The 18,996-nt window shown below is 41.0% G+C and overlaps 2 long non-coding RNA genes across 3 annotated transcripts in view; both read right to left on the minus strand.

The window, feature by feature from the left end:
• Positions 1–1,476: 1,476 nt before the first annotated feature.
• Positions 1,477–4,624, minus strand: LOC121138863. Its single transcript, XR_005875737.1, has 3 exons — positions 4,560–4,624; positions 2,812–2,891; positions 1,477–1,619 (listed from the first exon to the last, which is right to left on the minus strand). It is a non-coding gene; the product is annotated as an uncharacterized LOC121138863 (long non-coding RNA).
• A 1,706-nt stretch (positions 4,625–6,330) lies between these two features.
• Positions 6,331–18,996, minus strand: part of LOC121138861 — an 87,504-nt gene continuing 74,838 nt past the window's right edge. For both annotated transcript variants that reach the window (XR_005875735.1, XR_005875734.1), the window contains 2 exons: positions 8,332–8,453; positions 6,331–6,447 (listed from right to left, as the gene is read on the minus strand). This is a non-coding gene — a long non-coding RNA (uncharacterized LOC121138861). The remainder of the gene's footprint in view (positions 6,448–8,331; positions 8,454–18,996) is intronic.

Raw genomic sequence — 18,996 nt, forward strand, 5'->3', positions numbered from 1 at the left:
CAACTGTATGGCACTGATGCAAAAGCAGACAGATAAATGAATAGACTAAGAAACTCAGAAATAAGCCGGGCGGTGGTGGCGCACACCTTTAATCCCAGCACTCGGGAGGCAGAGGCAGGCGGATCTCTGTGAGTTCGAGGCCGGGCTGGACCGATAGCCTCCAAAACAATGCAGAGAAACCCTGTCTCACTAAAAAGAAACTCAGAAATAAATCCACACAGCTTCAGCTGCCTTTTTCCCCAAAAGGTATCAAAATCACACATTCAATGAGAGACAGACTCTTCAACAAACAGTTCTGGGGAAACGGTGTGTGTACATGTAGAAGAATGAAACTAGATCTGTATCTCTCACCTAGCACAAAATTCAAGTCAAAATGGATCAAAGACCTTAATATAAAACCTGAAACTGTGAAACTGCTAAGGGAAAATACTTCAAGATGTGGGCATTAGCAGGAACTTTCTAAAAAGGACTCCGACAGGACAGAAAATAATTCAAAGAATTAGAGAATAGGATTATATAAAATTAAGAAGTTTCTGCACAACAAAAGAAACAATCACCAGAGCAAACAGGTGGCCTAGAGAAAGAAAAAGCATATCTTTGCTGACTGCATTAGACAGGGGTTAATATTTAGACTACAGTTCTCTTAGTTGTGTCTTTGTGTGGCTTGGGTATCAAGGTAATTGTAGCCTCGTAAAAAGAGTTTGGCAGTGAGCCTCCTGCTTCTATTGTGTGGAATACTTTGAGGAGTATTGGAATTAGCTCTTCTTTGAATTTCTGGTAGAATTCTGCACTGAAGCCATCTGGGCCTGGGCTTTGTTTTTTTTGTTTTTGTTTTTGTTTTTTTTGGTTGGGAGACTTTTAATGACTGCTTCTATTTCATTAAGGGTTATAGGTCTGTTTTGATTGTTTATCTGTTCTTGATTTAGTTTTGGCAAGTGATATCTATCCAGGAAATTGCCCATTTCCTTTAAATTTTTGAATTTAATTTAAATAATTCTCTGGATTTCCTCAGTGTCCGTTGTTATGTCCCCCTTTTCATTTCTGATTTTATTAATTAGTATGCTCTTTCTCTGTCTTTTGGTTAGTTTGGACAGAGGTTTGTCTATTTTGTTGATTTTCTCAAAGAACCAACTCTTTGTCTCATTGATTCTTCTCGGTGTTTTCCTGGTTTCTATTTGATTGATTTCAGCCCTCAGTTTGATTATTTCCTGGCGTCTGCTCCTCCTGGGTGAGTTTGCTTCTTTTTGTTCTAGAGCATTCAGCTGTGCTATTAATTTTCTAGTGTGACTGTTCTCTAGTTTCTTCATGTGGGCACTTAGTGCTATGAACTTTCCTCGCAGCACTGCTTTCAGAGTGTCCCATAAGTTTAGATATGTTGTGTCTTCATTCTCATTGAATTCCAACTGGGATTGACATGTGAAGCAAGCTATTTAAAATTAAAATAATAAAATAAAAATAAATATATAGACTACATAATGATTTTAAAATGACATTTATTTGCTTACTGAGTAGAGGTCAGAGAGTAACTTGTGGGAATCAGTTTCTTCCTCCATGATGTGTGTTCAGTGATCTAATTCAGGTCATCAGGCTTGGCAGCAAGCTAAATCAACTTTCTGGCCCTATAACAAACAAAGAAATGCAAAAATCAAACACCAAAACAATGAATCATAAATAGGTTAATAAATTTGGTTCACAAGAATAAACACAAATGGCCACTCAATTATTTTTAAACTGTTCACTATCCTTTGCCATGAGGGAAACGGCAAAGCTGCCTTGGATTCCATCATCCTCCAATCAGAATGGCCGAGTCAAAAGAACAAGATAACAAATGCTGGAAGGGCCGTGGGACAGAGAATCCTTTACACACTGCTGGTTGGGAATGGAAACCGGCTTGTCCAATACAGAATTTAGTGTGGGGGTTTCTTGGATGCCTAGTAAGAAAACAGCCCAGCTATGCCATTCTTGGTTTCAGACCAGAGGAGTCTTAGGTCAACAAACCACAGAGAAATTTACACATCAGTGTACATTGCTGCACTATATGCAACACCTAGGGAATGGAACCAGCCTAGATGCCCATCATCGCATAAATGGATAAAGGGAATGCGACACATATACACAACAGAATTTTATTGTCCTAAAGAAAAACAAAATTGTGACAGCTTCAGGAAAGTGGTTGGAAAGGGAAATCTTTACATTAAACAAGTTAAATCAGATCCAGAGAGAAAAATTCAGAGATTAAGTGTGTGTGTGTGTGTGTGTGTGTGTGTGTGTGTGTGTGTGTGTGTGTGTGTGTGGGTGGGTGGTTCTGCAGGTCATAACACTAGAAGAAGAGAGGTTAAGTGAGGGAGGGTTGGGAAGGAAAGAGCACTGGAATGCACATGACCTGAAAGCAGAAGAGGGCTATCTGAGATGAAATACCCAGCAAGAGGGATGCAAGAGCCCAGCAGGACAAATGAGAACAAAGTATAAGTACACATCTTCGGCAAAACGCTAAAAAGAAACCCGTTCCTTTGTATGTTAACTTTAAATATTTTTTAAATGGCAAGTGAAGGCCTGGCATGGTGCTGTGTGCCCCTATCCAGGCACTGAGGAAGCAGAAGTAGTGGATCTCTATACTTTCAATGCCAAGTTGCTCTACCCAGTGAGTTCTAGGCCAGCCAAGACTGCAAAATTGATATTGTCTACATTAAACAAACAAAACTAGGTAAGATTATGGTTATATATTTAGCAGTTAAAGACACATTTTTAAGTTGATGAAGACCACAGCCAAACACAACAGAAAAATAATAAAAAGTTTTATTCATTAGCCACCTGATATCTCTGTCATTCCTTTTCCCAGACTTGTATCAGATTGTCTAATGGCCTCTCCATATGAATGATTTCGTATCTTTCTAGAGAAAACAGAAACATAAGTAATCTTTCTTCAATGGTGATTAATCAAAACATTTTGAATAGCTGTAATATATAAAATGTTAGCCCACAATTGGAAATTATCACTTTTTGTAATGCTGGAACAGAATTGTGCTGCAAGCATACACATTCAGACAGATTCTACTTGGTGCAAATTTGCATTAAACATATTGTCTTAAGTTTGCTTTCTATTGCGATGGTGAATAGAAGGCCAAAGGCAACTTGAGGAAGAAAGGTTTATTTCATCTTATAGCTTATAGCCCACCGTGAAGGGAAGACAGGGCACAAACTCAAGGCAGGAACCTAGGGGCAAGAACTGAAGCAGAGGCCATGCAGAAACATTACACACTGGCTTTCCCTCAATGGTTTGGTCACCCTGCTTCCTTATACCATCCAGAAATGCCTGCCCAATGTTAGCATTGCCTCCACTAAGCTGGGCCCTCTCTCCCACATAAATCATTAATCAAGAAAACGTCCTACCGAGATGGCTGCAGGCCATCTGATAGAGACATGCTCTCAGTGAGACACTCCTTATCCCAGCTACCTATAGCTTATGCCAAGTTGACAAAACCTACCCAACATACAAATTAAAACGCTGTGTATGTGTTATATTTCTGACCGCACTGCTACATCATAAAGAGTATCTTTTGAGGCAAGGTAAACCAGGCTGATTTCAAACTCAAAGATCCACCTGCCTCTGCCTCCCGAGTGCTGGGACTAAAGGCGTGCACCACCACAACTCATCTCATAAAAAAGTATTTGTATTATATGAGAATTTCCATTTTAACTAGGCATCAATGACAATCTAATCATTCTCTTAAAATTTTACACATCAGGTGTACTTGAAACTTTGAAAGTAGGAGAGACTCCAAGAGATACTGTGTTCATTTCAGCATTTTCTTTTCAACATCTGAAAGATAGACGCAACCCAAGTGTCCTTAAATAGATTATCACCAAAACAAAGTGCAACTCATGTAGACAATGGAAGAAATCCAAACTTAAAGGGAGAAGGCTGTCCTGACAGGTGGCAATATGGATGAGCCCCGAGGACATCATGACAAATGAAATATGCCCATCACAAAAGACAAATATGGCGTGATTCTATTTATACAATAAAGTTCCTGGAATAGTCAATTTTTATATTTTATATTATTTTGAATAGTCAAATTTGTAGAAACAGAAAGTGGAATGTTGATTGCTGGAGCCTTAAAAAATGGGAATTATTGTTTATTGGGTACAGACTTTCAACTGCAGATGATGGTAATGGTGGCCCAACAATGGACGTGTATTTAATGCCACCAAGCACTGTGGTAATAATAGCTAATCACAATGGAGGCTTTATGTTGTGTCTATTTTATCACAAATTTTAAAAGCAAAAAGCATTACATGCCGGATAACCAAAAGAATGTCCTAGAGTAACTTCTACTCTTGTGCATTCCAAACCTGCTTCTCTTACACCACCCACAGTCTTCCAGTATCGGGTACTGTGGGACAGCGTTCATTTCACTGTGTGACCACGAGAACCACACCGTCCTGCAAAGGTGGACGGCAGGAATGTGAGTGCAAGTCATTCCTACACCATATGGAGGTGACTGTAACCCACATAGCTATATCCCACTAAGTGCAAGTGAAAAGCATCCTAAATTCACCTTGCTTAAATCCCAGCGGCATCTCCAGCTGTTACATGAAGAAGTGTGGCCCAGGAAGTTGGTCTGGAAAGAAGCAGTGATGCAAACTGACCATGTTAAAATGTATAGAGATTTGGTTTTTACCAAAATAGAATGGGTAAGTATATGTCTAACACAACCTTGCAGCCATGGAAAGGGGAGTGTGCAAATAAGGGGCACTAAGGGACAGTTGCATCCACCTCTGAACGCCCAAAATTCACTGCAAACTCTTTGCTGTTTTAGGACTGTCCCTATTTATTTTGTTCTCACATGATATGTGAGCTGCCGTGCCAAAAATTCCTTGTGCAATAATCTTTCCAGATAGACATTCTATCACTGTTTATATTCTTTCCAAAAATTCCTAGTATTCTTGTCTTTTGTAGTTATTATTTTTCAATATTTATTGTGCCTTTATCTGCATGATCTATCACAGATTACAGACTACCTGAAAACAAGACATATTTATGCCATGGCACACTACAGGCAATCACATGCCTGACAGATATATTTGGACAATATAACACACATTCATGTGCGTGTGTACGTGCGTGTGTGTGTGTGTGTTTTAATTTAATTTTGGTGTGCCTCTAAGCGCAAATGATATATGTTACCCATCATGAATCCCAATTTTCCTATTTTTTTACTTGTATACAACTCATTGGTGCCTGATTACAATTGTGCAGTGCAATACTTTTCTCATTCACTTTGAAACAGGTGAAAGTCCATTTAACGATAATACAAGGGATGTCTGTCACTCACGAAGCAGTCAGGAAGGCTCAGTGGCAAATCGTTTTGCATTTTGTTTTGTGGCAGCTCAGGGACAGATCACTTCAGCACATACCGATGCAGTGCAGGAGAGATGGTGGGTGATTTTTATCCCACCAATACTGTCAAGTGGGCACTGAGCAGATAATGTGGGTCGCTTTTCCCTGCTGTAATAAGGCACATGCTCTGAAATGAATCACCTCTGAGCTACTGCTGCTTCATTTGTGCACTAAGAGGGCTTCGGGCAAACACTCCTGCAAACGGCTTTTCAGGAAGGATGGTAATAGCTGGCATCCGCAGAACATGTTCTGGACTAAAAAGCATCTTCACATTTACTGTCAGGGCCCACCTCCTCTGCCCTCAACTGCTAACAAACAGGAATCCTGGCTGTATAGCTTTGAGGCAGGCTCTGGACATAACTCTTGATCTTCTTGCCTCTAGAATAGATTCGATGGTTTTAATAATATCCTAAATCATGGGTTCCAGAAGCCAGGGCAAACTGACACTTTCTGATCTTTCTCTACTCACAAATAATTCTATTCCCTTTGAAGCTGACAGCTCCCTGTCAGGGAAAGTCAGAAAGAGGATGAGAATCATATAGGAAGCCTGGGAACTGGGAGGAATGGGCAAATCCATTCTGCTGCCACCTTTGGTCCTTTCCTCAGTCTCTTTCCATGAAGCCCAAGTCAACACACCACTCGACGTTTTGTTTGGCGAACAAGACATTTGTGTCTCACTGGCCCATCAATATATGAATCACTGGACTTCAGAGATGACAGAAAACATCAAGATCAAAATCCTACGCATTCAGGTTTGCACCAGCTAACTTCTAGAAAGACAGATGTAATGCCCCAGAAGGAACAGAAGAGCCTGGAGGTTAGGAAATGATGGGAGCCCACATGCATGGGACAGCTTCCTCATAGCTGTGACAACTCAATCAAAAGGAGAAATGTGAGTCAGCAAAATCCTTCATTGGGTAAGAGTGCTTGCCTCCAAGCCTGGTGACAGAGTTTGATCCTTGGAGTCCACGTGATGGAGAGAGAGAACCAACTGCACAAACTGTCCTGTGACAGGTATGCACATCTGCCATGGTGCAGGCAGCCTCCTGCACAGAGAGACAGGCAAAATAAATAAATACAACGTAAGTTACATTTTTTAAAAGACTCATTGTTTCAGGTGTTCAAGTTCAGTGTCACCTGCACTCATCTCACTTGGGTAGAGTTCTACTCTTCATCTCCTGAAGCTTCACCAAAAGCACTACAAGCTAGTAATCTTTAATATATGAGCCTTGGGGCACATTTAAGACCCAAACCATATCATATCCCAACCCATTTCCTATCCCATATTCTGAACATTTAACCTCTTAGATTATAAAAATGCTTAATTATGCCCCATATTTAAAATAATATCATCTAGATCAGTAGTTCTCAACCTGTGGTTCTCAACCCCTTTGGGAGTAAAACAACGCTTTCACAGGGGTCAACCAAGACCAATAGAAAACACAGATATTTACAATATGATTCATAACAGTAGCAAAATTGCAGTTATGAAGCAGCAATGAAATTACGGTTGAGGGTCACCACAGCATGAGGAACTGTACTAAAGGGTCACAGCATTAGGAAGGTTGAGAACCACTGTTGTAGATTCTAATCACTATAGCTAATGCTCACTGCTTTCAGACCTCCATCATTTAAAACTCTCCATACAACCGTTGGAGTTGTTCTCATCACTGCTTTCCCCCGTGTTCTCATGCTGGTGTCCACTTGCATCTTGCTGAAAACCCCAAGGAACAGGTTTCATTTTTTTATTGCAGGACTCAGCCTTCAGCATGCTAAACATCTCTGTGTGTTGGTACCAGACTCTGCAGCTCCCTCACTCTCTCTTTTGTGATTTGTTCTGACACCTTCCAGAGCTCCTTTTCTGGTTTTCTGTACTTTTCTTCACACCTCCCTGGGTTATCTGGTTCTTCCTCTTGCTTCCACCTATCCCCTAGGTGCCCATGTTTTCCCAATGTTTACTTCCTGTTAGACTCTTCCCTAACTTCAGGCTTGGATGCCAAGTTTTCTTAAAACTAAACATACAATCTCCCCCCCAGATCAGCCCCCTCTCCCATCTATTCTGCATGTGATGTTTCTTTGATACCCAAGGTAAAAAGCTAGGAGTTTACTCTCCAGTCTTCCTCAACCCTATATTTAATCTTCATTCTTTCCTGCTGTAATGTCTTTAGTTCATAACTTGTCATCTCCTGCTTCTCTGACTGCTGCAGCTCCTAACTGAAATCCACACAAGCATATTTTCCACCAAGGTGACTTATCCAAGATGAAATCTACTCTTTACATTGTGGCACCAAACTTCCCAGTGGTTTGACCTCCATTTCTGTCTCCAATATCACCTCTCCTTTCTGTTATGACCCCTCTCTTCCAGCAAAATGCAGCTGCTGGCAGCACCCACACCTTTCTATTGTGGTTGATGCCCATATATAAAACTCTACGTTCAAAAACTCTGCCTACTGCTACCTTCTTTCCCATCTCCTTCATCTACTTAAACAGAAGCTAGGTTTTGAAGCAGATCAGAGTCAACTTCCTCTAGGAAGCCATCCTTGACACCAAGGGTATTTACTTGCATTTCCTTCACGCCTTCATAATATTCTCTTCGCATTTTCATTCCATGACTTGGCACTCCTCAAAAACTACATAGCCTCACAAGAGAAGCTAATGAAGCTTAGGGCCACCTCTGCAGCAACCCTTTCCAAAACACTTGTCTAATGTCTCTTCATACTGCTGCAAATTTTTCTTAGTGGGGGCCCCCAAATGTGTGGAAGAGCCTTTCAAAGTCCCTCTCTGTCTCCCTTTTATGTCTTTTCATCCTCTGGTCAATGATTTGTGACTGGGAAGAATATTTATCTTATTTTTCTTTCTGCCAACTATATACACAGGCGTTTAATAGCTGGTCATTGAAAGAATTAATAAATGAATGAAAATAAATCTACCACAAGGTTGGCAAGGATTAAAAAGTCCAACAGAGGTGCAGGGAACAGCAGGATGTGAAATCAGGAACACACCAAAATGACCGGGTTCCCAAGAATAGCCAGGAGGACATTGTCTAGGATACCTGGAAAAAGAGCACAGTGGTGAGTTGGATGTCACACAGAGGGCAACAGCCAGAAAGCAGTCAGGTAAACACAGACCTGGACGGGGAACGACTAGTAAGCAGAATGGGGCAATCAGCCCAAGTGCAGGACAATGACCAAGAAAACACAGGGGGGAGACAATGCCAGACACAACGCGGCAGCAGTGAGCAGCCACTTCCCGCACAGCTGTTCTATTGCTCTTTGTCGACATAACGGACCTGCAAGAGCAGTTCAGGGAGTACAACAATTCAAAGCATCCTGTCAACAGATGAGACCTGGAGGGGACAAAGGACTCTGGCTGCCAGCATTTATCCCACTTGGGTTGGTGTCTCAGGGATATCTATTTCCAAGCCTGAGCAGCTACTGAAAATTAAATGATAAAAATGCTACTGAGTTCACAAAGGCCTCTTCTTAAAAAAGAAACAATTAAAAGAGTGAAAAATCTGTATCTATCCTGTTCTGACATATTCCTTTTAAAGATTTGCTTTCAGTGATGTGACAATAAATGGTTATGTTGTAGTTTGAAATCAGGACAGCCGCTATGTAAAGGAGGCAAAAATTGCTTCATTAAAATGCATGAAGAGAGAAACGATGGATTATAGTATAGATCATGCTAGAGATGAGCAGATTACTGAGTTCCAGGCACACAAGGGAGACAGATTAATGAAAAATAAATAAAGGGGCTTCAGAAAAACAGCATGAGTCTGAGCACTGGTCCGCTGCATATCACAGAGTATAAGCCCAGAGGTATAGAGAAATCATTCTTTTTCCATTGGAATGTTGATTTGAAAATTAATGCTGTTTGCTTCTTTCTATGTTCCATATTTTTTATCTTTTAGATAATTAAGGATATTTTGAAGTAGGAAACACCAGCATGATGGGGTCTCTAATGTAGGTTTCTTATCCTGGGAAAGGTCACAAGCTTGCTGCAATTTTCTCATTGAATGGACAATCACTGACAACTAGAAATACAAGAACTGGCCTTTCTTCTTCTGACCTTGCTATATGTTTTACCTGAAAAACACCATGGACCTGACTCTGAGGATGCATGTCTTATTTGCGGTTCTATAAAGGAACAGAACTGATGGAAGACATATTAAAAGGGCATTTATTAGAGTGGCTTATTACGTATTACTGTGGCCTAGCCAGTCTAACAATGTCTGTCTCTAGGAGGAAATGCTATGAATCCAGTAGTTGATCAGTCTACCAGACTGCGTCTCTCAGCTCGTCTTCAGCCTACACTGGAATCCTGAAGAAGAAAGTTCTAATACCAGAAAAGGAATACCTAGCAACAGGATAGATGAATTTGCCACTGAAAGTGAGGGCAAGCAGGCAAATATCAAATGCTTCCTTCTTCTATATCCTTTAAGGGGGCTGCCACAAGAAGTTGTAGCCCTGATTTAGGATGGGTCTTCCCACATCAAATAATCCAGTCAAGAAAATTCCTCAGTCATGCGCAGATGCTTGAGTTTTAGTTAATACCAGATGTGGTCAAATTGACAACCAATATTAGCCATGGGAAGGAAGATATTTACATTATTGGGAAAGGAATAGATTTTGAGGTCAGAGGACCCAGGGTTCAAAAACCAACTCTAGCTAACATTTGTAGTTTGTGATTTAGACAAATTGCCAAGTTTATTTGAGCTTCAATATTTGGCAGGATAAAAATGATGCTTGCCTTAATTAACTCAGAGTTTTCAGTGCATCTCAAATGATTCATTTTTTAAAAACCAACTTTGAGAAACCTATATATATATAAATTGTCAACCCTTTGTAACAAACACCATCAAGTTCCAGCTGGTTCCAGTTTTGTGTACTCTAACTCAGTGGTTCTCAGCCTTCCTAATGCTGCAACTCTTTAATACAGTTCCTCGTGTTATGGTGACACCAGCCATAGAATTATTTCATTGCTATTTCATAATGGAAGTTCTGCTACTGTCATGAATCACAATGTAAATATCTGATATGTAGGATATCTGATGTGTGACGTCCCCAGGTTGGGAACCACTTCTCTTACCTGATGACATTGTACACCTACCCATTTACTTGTCAATACTGACAGAAAGAGATGGGTAGTGACTATTTTTAAGAATGATATCAGCTTTTTGATTATGTACTTTATCTTCTGAGACTGGGATTCATACTTCCTTTAATGTGTACGGTTACACAAAACACCTCTTGAATTTAAGGAACTACAGTTAAGTATCCTGATAATTGTACACGCTTCTGAACATTTTACATGTTTCAACATTTATAAAAGTTATAGGGGAAGTAAAAATAGCTAAAGCATATATAAGAACTCTGAGAAAATGTTGACAGATGATAGCAACTATGATACAGACATAAAACTGTGACAACAAACAGTGCAGACAGAAATAGAGCTCGGTGACAGCTCTTTATGCTGAGCTGGTCCTTCCATGGTCCATTGGACTTTTTCTCTGAGGGTGTGAAGTGAGAACATAGGAGTAGGCAGGCAACAGGAAGAACTACAGTTGTGTGGCTGCATTTGAACTTGAAGCTACAGCTACTCCCATCATGCCCGTCCTCCACTCTTTCTCTAACCTTCCTCTTTCAGCTAGCACGTGGGCTGGTCTTGGTGGCTCTCCTGATTATATAAGCCAAGCTTTCTTAGAGGCATCTGAGCTGCTGGTAACCACACTCTTGTCAGTCACAGTTGCTGTGGGTATCTGCTTACGGTCATAATTAAACAATAAATGTGAAGAGGAACCAAAGTAAACTTGGTTTTACAGGTATTCCTTCTTTCCCTCACTGCATCCAAGCAGTCATCTGAAGATGAGGGACGACTGTCCCTGCCAAGATGATGACTTCTTTTCTGCCTACTTTCTTTTTTTATATTTAAATTAGAAACAAGTTTGTTTCACATGTCAGTCCCATCTCCCTCCCCTCCTCATCCACTCCCCCACCAACCCCACCAGCCCCCTACCCAATCCCCACTCCATTCCCCAGGGAGGGTAAGGCCCTCCATGGGGGAATCTCCAGAGTTCTCTGCCTACTTTCTAAACACAGAGGCTTCAAAGTGTCATGAGCAATAATAAGATAGTTTATTCGTATCCTTACTGTATCCTCTGGCAAGAATACACTTTTGAGGACAAGGACTCCAACCTTGCAAGTCTATAGTCATGAATATGGGAAGCAGGGCTTCCCCAGTTGGTCATTGAGAAAGATGGCCGGTGGGGACATTGACTCCAGGTTGCTTCCCTGGAAACCTAGTGCCATATAAAGTCTCTGATTTATTTTACATTACAATTTCTAATCCAGAACTTCAGGCAGTCTTCAACTTTTGACTGCATAAAACAAAATTATTTTAGAGGAAGTAGTTTGTGATATGACTGGTGGACCACATGGTCATAGATGTATTCCCACATTTTCTTCACTGTGAAGATTCCAACAGAGACAAAGTACTCAGGAACATCCACAGATACAATTCTATCCCAAATCTCTGGGTCCCCACAAATCCTGGTCAGTGGAAGCACTGTAACATGCCTTACCTTTGCTAAGCACTTAGTTGTATCCCAAACTCTGAAATCCTATTATACTGAGGCTGCTTCCCATCTGTGTCTTACCTCCAACTACAGAGAATGAAAGCCTCTCTATTGGGTACTGAGGGCAGGATGAGGACATCTCCAACCAGTGTTGAGGGCCGGATGAAAAACTCTCCATCCAGTACTGAAGGCAGGATGAGAATCTCTCCATTGGGTACTGAGGGCAGGATGAGGAACTCTCCAACCAGTACCGAGGGCAGGATGAGGACCTCTCCATTGGGTACTGAGGGCTTCTGTCTCTCAAAAGTTTTTCACTGGTTGTTGAGTGTTGATATTTTGTTGTTGCTGTTTTTATTGAAGTATTCCTCATCCCACCCCCCAGAAGCATTAATACAACCAATCTAGTAATAGCCAGACAACCTTGTAACTTTTATAGATATTATTCCTCTAGCTTACAAACACCTGAATCATCACACTGATAAAGACGTTATTCTCCACCTAGACATTTCCCACTTGTCATCACAGGTAAATTCTTTGTCAGTTGGGCCGCAGAGCATTCGCATCCCATATTCCTTTCAGGATGTAATTCTTCTTGTCAAGAAGGCAATAAGTGAGCCAGTCCCTGGATCCCTTCTCATGAATGTTTTCCTGGACTGCTGCTGCTGGAACCTCTTGCAAAAATTCAGACTTTCTGAGAATCAGACACCAAGACAGGATTAAATGCTGGAGATATTTATTGGGGAACTTGCCAATGAAGGATAAGGTGTCAAGGAGCACAGAGGCAAAGAGACCTTCAGTTGGCAATATGCATGTAATATCTGAGAGCAATAAATACACGTGCAGCATCTGAGAGCCAGCACTACACGTGCAACATCTGTGAAGAAGGAAGTTGGGAAGGAAAAGCTTCAGACCGCAATGCAGTCCTGAGAATTTCTGAAGCAAGCCAGTGTGGACACCCCATGCCATGACTGACGATGAGAGAAGTCAGCTGTCCTGGTTAACTCACCTACATTCAGTCATTGACGGAAACAGCCCAGGGAAAAGAAATGTCACCTTAGCAGAGGTGTAGATCTGTAGCCATTCAAGGCTGTCCCCCAACTACATTCCCTCAGTGAGTCTTCTCATGAGAAAAGCTGTGCTGTGCTCCTCCAAAGGGTCACCCACAGGAAAACAAACAAAACACATCCCATGATAGAGGATGAACCTGTGAAATTCTGAGTAGTTCAAGTTTATGATATTCATATTAATGGACATCAGAACAATTAACCATCTTGATGTGCTGCTCTCTATGTGGTATAGATCTAGACTAAACAGTACACAAATATTTTATTAATAACAATTATGATTTGACAGAATAGCACATTGCACCAGCTTACAGCTATTACTGAAAGCCAAGCTGAAAGGTTGGAGTAGTAATCTGTTGGTTCTTTTTAATGAAGGAATTAGACATTACCCAGTATGAATCTTAAGGGGACATTCAAACATGTTCATGTACATGCACACTGTGCTAAGTCAACATGACACCAGCTAAACTCAATTGAGAAATACCCCCACTATATTGGCTTGTGGGCAAATTTGTGGTGCATTTTCTTGAATGATGATTGATGTGGGAGGGCCCAGCTCACTGTGGATGGTGCCACCCCTGGATATGTAGCCCTGGGTTTTATTTTTTAAATCCAGGCTGAGCAAGCCGATTAAACAGCATTCTTCTGTGGTCTCTGCTTCAGTTCCTCCCTCTGAGTTCCTGCCCTGGATTCCCTGGATGATGGACTATAACCTGTAAGCCAAATAAGCCCTTTCTTCCCAAAGTTGCTTTGGTCATGGTTTTTATCACAACAGAAAGAGAACCTATCTGGAAAAACATGCCTGGTGAGGGCCCAGAAAGACAAACACCACATCTTGGCTTCAAAGGCTCACATTTATATGTATATTTAATTTGGAGTGTCTATGGAAGTCAGGAAGCTAGAAAGGGTCCAGGATTTAAAGTAATGGGAAAGGCCTTCAGGGAGAAGGGATATTAAGCACACACATGATGTGAAATTTGGGGGAAATAGTGGAGTTTAAAGGCTTAATCAGGCTAGAAGAAGAAATAAGGAAAAGGAGGAGGTGGACTAACCAAAACTAAGGATTTATGAGAAAGTCTTACAGAAACCTGCTACTTTGCAAGAAAATTTTAAATGTAATTTTTAAAAAGGAGTTTTCTGAAGAGTAGATAGAGAAAATATGGTACATTTACACAATGGAGTATTACTCAGCAGAAAAAAAATGGAATCTTGAAATTTGCAGGCAAATGGATGGCACTAGAAGAAACCATCCTGAGTGAGGTAACCCAGTCACAAAAAGAGAAACATGGTATGTACTCACTCATATATGGATTTTAGAAATGGATCAGGGGAGTGCCAGCATACAATCCCACTGTCAAACCTTCATCCAGTGACTGATGGAAGCAGAGGCAGACACCCACAGCTAAACACTGAACTGAACTGGAACCCAGTGACAAAGAGGGAGGAGTGATGAGCAAAGTGGTCAAGACTGCACTGGTGAAACCCACAGAGACAGCTGACCTGACAATGGGGAGCTCTTGGACCCCAGACTGATGGCTAAGAGGCCAACATGGGACTAATCCAGAACCCCTGACTGTGGGTATCAGTGAGAAGGCCTCAGCAATCTTTGGGGCTTTGGGTAGTAGATCAATATTTACCATGGCATACGAATGAATTTTGAGAGCCCATTGCACATGGAGGGATGCTCTCTCAGTCTGGACACATGCGGGAGGGCCTAGACCCTTACCTAGATGAAATGACAAACTTTGCGGATCCCCCATGAAGGGCCTTACCCTCCATGGGGAAAGGTGCGGGGGTTGGGTGGGGCCTGGGGGACTGATGGAGGGGCAAGGGTGAAGGGGAAAGAGAGGGAGCTGGCATTGACATGTGAAGCAAGCTTGTTTCTTATTTAAATAAAAATAAATAGAAAGGAGTTTTAACAGTAGAACCCTTCATGGGTACATGATGTTTATCCCAGAAGACAAAGATTATTAAGTGAAAATACCAGGTGTGGGATATCTCCTATGATCTTTTGATCAATGAGGCCCCAGAGGTTCTCAAAACAACATAGGCTATTGCTGTTGCTTTTGACTGTCAATCATAATTAGTTGGTAAGAGTCTATTGCTGAAGACACAACATACTCTGGTTTTAGTACAAAGAGAAGTCAAGCTGGAACTGACCTGAAAACTTCTTCCATGCTGGCTAGTTTTCATTGTACCCAAGGTGATATGCAGGTCACTGAAGGATAAAGATGACCAAGGACTTATGTAGCAGTTAACCCTGCACACTCCAACACTGACCTGCCAAGCAGAATGCACCCACAGGTGCAATAGTGGCATGATTGTTATGGAAGTAACACAACTATTATCTGATTTGAATTGAGATCCATAGGAGAGAATTGATGTCTGGTACTGTAAATATGTCAAAAGCCCATAGATAGGGAAATCATAGATCCTTGAGACTAGGGGAAAGAATCAAGTGCTGTTGTTTTTCTAAACCAGAATGTTGTCAAGCTACCTTCTAAACATTTATGTTTATACCCATACATTATATTAATCATTCCAAGACTTTGGATATATCACAGAAGAGCGACCAGAAAGAATGTAGGAGCTGGAGGATGGGTGGAAATGTTGTGAAATGCTGTCTTACAGACATGGTATCGCTATAGCACTCATAAACTCATAGTTTCTATGGTTACCTGCACAAGATCTGCACAAAATTAAGCCAATCTACATTCTAGCAAAAGTATAGCAGGTCTCATGAGGCTCCACCTCTAGCTGAAGAGCTATTTACAACTGATGGCTTCTGGAGAAGGGGAAGCCTTTTTTATTCAGGGGTGTGTCTAGTAGTAGATTTTCCTTGCTCATGTAGGTAGCACTAGTCAGATTTAGTAAAGTGTTAGAAGAATGATGAGGAGGTAAAAAGATATCAAGGTGAGATAGAGGCATGTGTAAGGAGATTAGGGGAGAATTGGTAGGAATAGTTGGGGTTTGGTATGATAAAGGTACATTGTATACATATATGGAATTGTCAAAGAATAATTAATGTTTTCTAAATGCTTATTGCTCACTTATCCCAGCTCTGCGGAGGCACAGGCAGAAAAATCCCAATGACTTGCTGGTCAGTCAGCCTAGTCTAATATTTGAACTCAGACTGGTGAAAAACCTTATCTCAAAAGACAATGGTAGATGACCCTTCTTGAAGCAAGTGATGCCTGCATAGAGTTCGTGTGCTTGTCTTTAAGCACAAGCATATTTGAACCTGTACGAATATTTGCCTATATAAATGATTCCTGTCTCAAGACAATATAAGGTACTTCTGTCCTTTAACTTAACAGCATTTAACCTAGCAGCTGCTATTTATACGGTACAGTAATATGTTGAGATTCATTCTCTATGTGCATGTCCCTCTATGACCTATTATACTATACTGTGAAAAGGCTCTAATTCAAATCTTTCAGGGAGTTATCAGTATAGGACACTTTGATGACTTCAGACTCTAGCTGAACTTGACACTAAACCCTTAAATGCTCATTTCATTTTATTACTATGAAATGTTCCCAAAGAAAATCCTACTCCTATCCTTGAGTTTTCATATACCTCCCACGTTTTCCTTTGCATCAAGTATCCTGCTTTGCTTTGGCCCTGGGCTTTCATGCACTTGGCAGGCAGGTAGAAGTGAGAGCAGCTCAATGTCTGCAGGGCACAGTCCTCTGCTAAACCACTGCCCTCCTGTAATCTGTCACTATCAGTCCTCTCTTCCAGTGCAGTAGTCATTTTTACCTCTCTTGTCTAATCTCATGAAATTCAATGGATTACAAAGTTCCAGGAAAAGTCTGGCCAGATTTTGCAACGATTTGATTATCCTACAGTTCCTACAAGTTCAGTTTCTGCTCTTTAAAAAAATTCCAAGATGTTACTTTGAAAAACAGATTTCTCTTGAAAACAACACTGCCCAAGAGGACTATTGCCTTTCATAACGTCCTTCCTGGAAAACCGATTATTTTCCATTTATAGCTAGAATTTTCATGTTTGTTTCCTCTGCAGTGAACTCTTTCCCAGGACTTCCCTTTCTCCTTGTAATTACTGACATAAACATTGGTTAAAAGACCAATATTGCCAGGGAACAGAAAGCCACGAGAACATATTCCATGTTCTTGATGGAAATTTTTCATCACATCAGTTAATATAATCAAATAAGAGAAGAAGAAAAGAAACAACCATATTGGAAAGTCTGCAGTCTTGACAAGCATTCATTTATTCAACAATTATTTTAAGAACAGCTCCTACAGGGAAGTAGGATAAATAACAACAAAGGATAATGACATATATGTATAAAAATGCCCAATGAATCTCGTTACATTTTATGCTAACTTTAAAAGTTAATTTAAAAGATAAACAGACAAATAAAATACAGCTATTATATATAAACTATATGGAGCTTGTAGAGAAAGAGAGGCCTACACAAATCCTGTTCTGAAATAACTTACAGTCTAGAGGGGAGAGAGTAGACCAGTACCTGCTAAGGTACGATGGAGCATAGACTGGTGAAAGATTTTTGCTGGCAAGAGCCTGAAAGGAAGGCTGTGAGGACATGGTAGCTAACTGGCTCACGAGGAAAAGGATGGATCTGGAGAGAGGTTGGAAGACTAAAATGATGAGAGTGGAGTTGCCAGAGTAGGAGTAGCATCCACATAGGAAGGAAATGAGTTGATGCAGATAACCAAAGATTAGATTGTTCAGTAGGATACATGAAGGGGTGTGAGTGGAGATCAAATGGAAAGACAGGTTAAAGCCAGGTCTTGCAATGCTGAGACTACCATAAGGAAGTCTACACCAGTGAGAATCCTCCAGGGGATGGTAGGCAGAGGAAAAGGAAGGTTTGGAATGAGGCAATGCTAGAATGCCAAGGTCAACCACACAGTACTTTAATAATGGTAGGCTGCATCTTGAGGAAGTTATAGGGTAGCATGACAGGAAAATTAGAGAGGAGGAGGAAGATTTCAAGACATTTTGAAATCAAAATTGATAGAACATCCCCCATCAGGACTTGGTATCTGGTGCTCTGTGGAGGAAAAGGGCAAAGGAGGGAGTAGTCAGAGTTGACCAGGAGAGCTTAAGACTGACTGGTTGAGATGGGAAATGAGAATTACAGGATGAGATATTTAGGAGGCAATATGTGAGTGTAAGAGGATACTAAAGATAACTGACGACTCTTGGAAAATAATATTGCCCGTTGAAAAAGTTTCAAAGCTAGAAGTAGAAATAAATGTTGAAACTATCTGCACAGATGTGACCACCAAAGCCATGACTTTGAGTGAGACCCAATTATTGTTCATGCATCAGGAAGTCAAATGGCATTTTGATGATTATCTACTTAGTTTGATGAATGTAGACAGTCAATACCAGATCATTACAGCCTAGATATTGTACAGACCAAATGGCCCAGTTTTGCTGTACAATCAATCAAATTAAACAAATCATCCTCAATCTGCCTTTAGCTTTGAGCCCTGCCAATTCGTCCAGTGGGTGCATGTGTACACTGAACCTGAAAACCCAATTGAGACCCTGATTTGCTGGCACTAATCTCCATGCCTCCAGGGATTTCAGCTACTACCTGGTCAACAACACCATACATCAGCAGCCCACTGGACAGTTTACCTAGCAAATAGCCTTCTCCCCACTTAGCCTGGCACCCACTTACTGTCATTACTTGCCAAGACAGAGAAAAAAATATCACCATTGTACTAGAGGAATGCAGACTTACACCTTCATGTCTGAGGAGTGGGGTGGCCCTACTGAAAGCCACATTCTAAGGGGAGTGACAGTGCTTCTGGGGGAATGTCAGCTACAGCTAAAAGTTGGATGGTGACAAGACTTGGTGAGATATCTCTTATATTTTTACTTTTACAGAACGCATAGCTTCCTGGACTCAGTTGCTGCAGTCTGCCATTTGTGAAGAGAACTGTGCTGTGACC

Source organism: Mesocricetus auratus, unplaced genomic scaffold, assembly GCF_017639785.1.
Source record: "Mesocricetus auratus isolate SY011 unplaced genomic scaffold, BCM_Maur_2.0 Super-Scaffold_6730, whole genome shotgun sequence".
Taxonomy (NCBI): domain Eukaryota; kingdom Metazoa; phylum Chordata; class Mammalia; order Rodentia; family Cricetidae; genus Mesocricetus; species Mesocricetus auratus.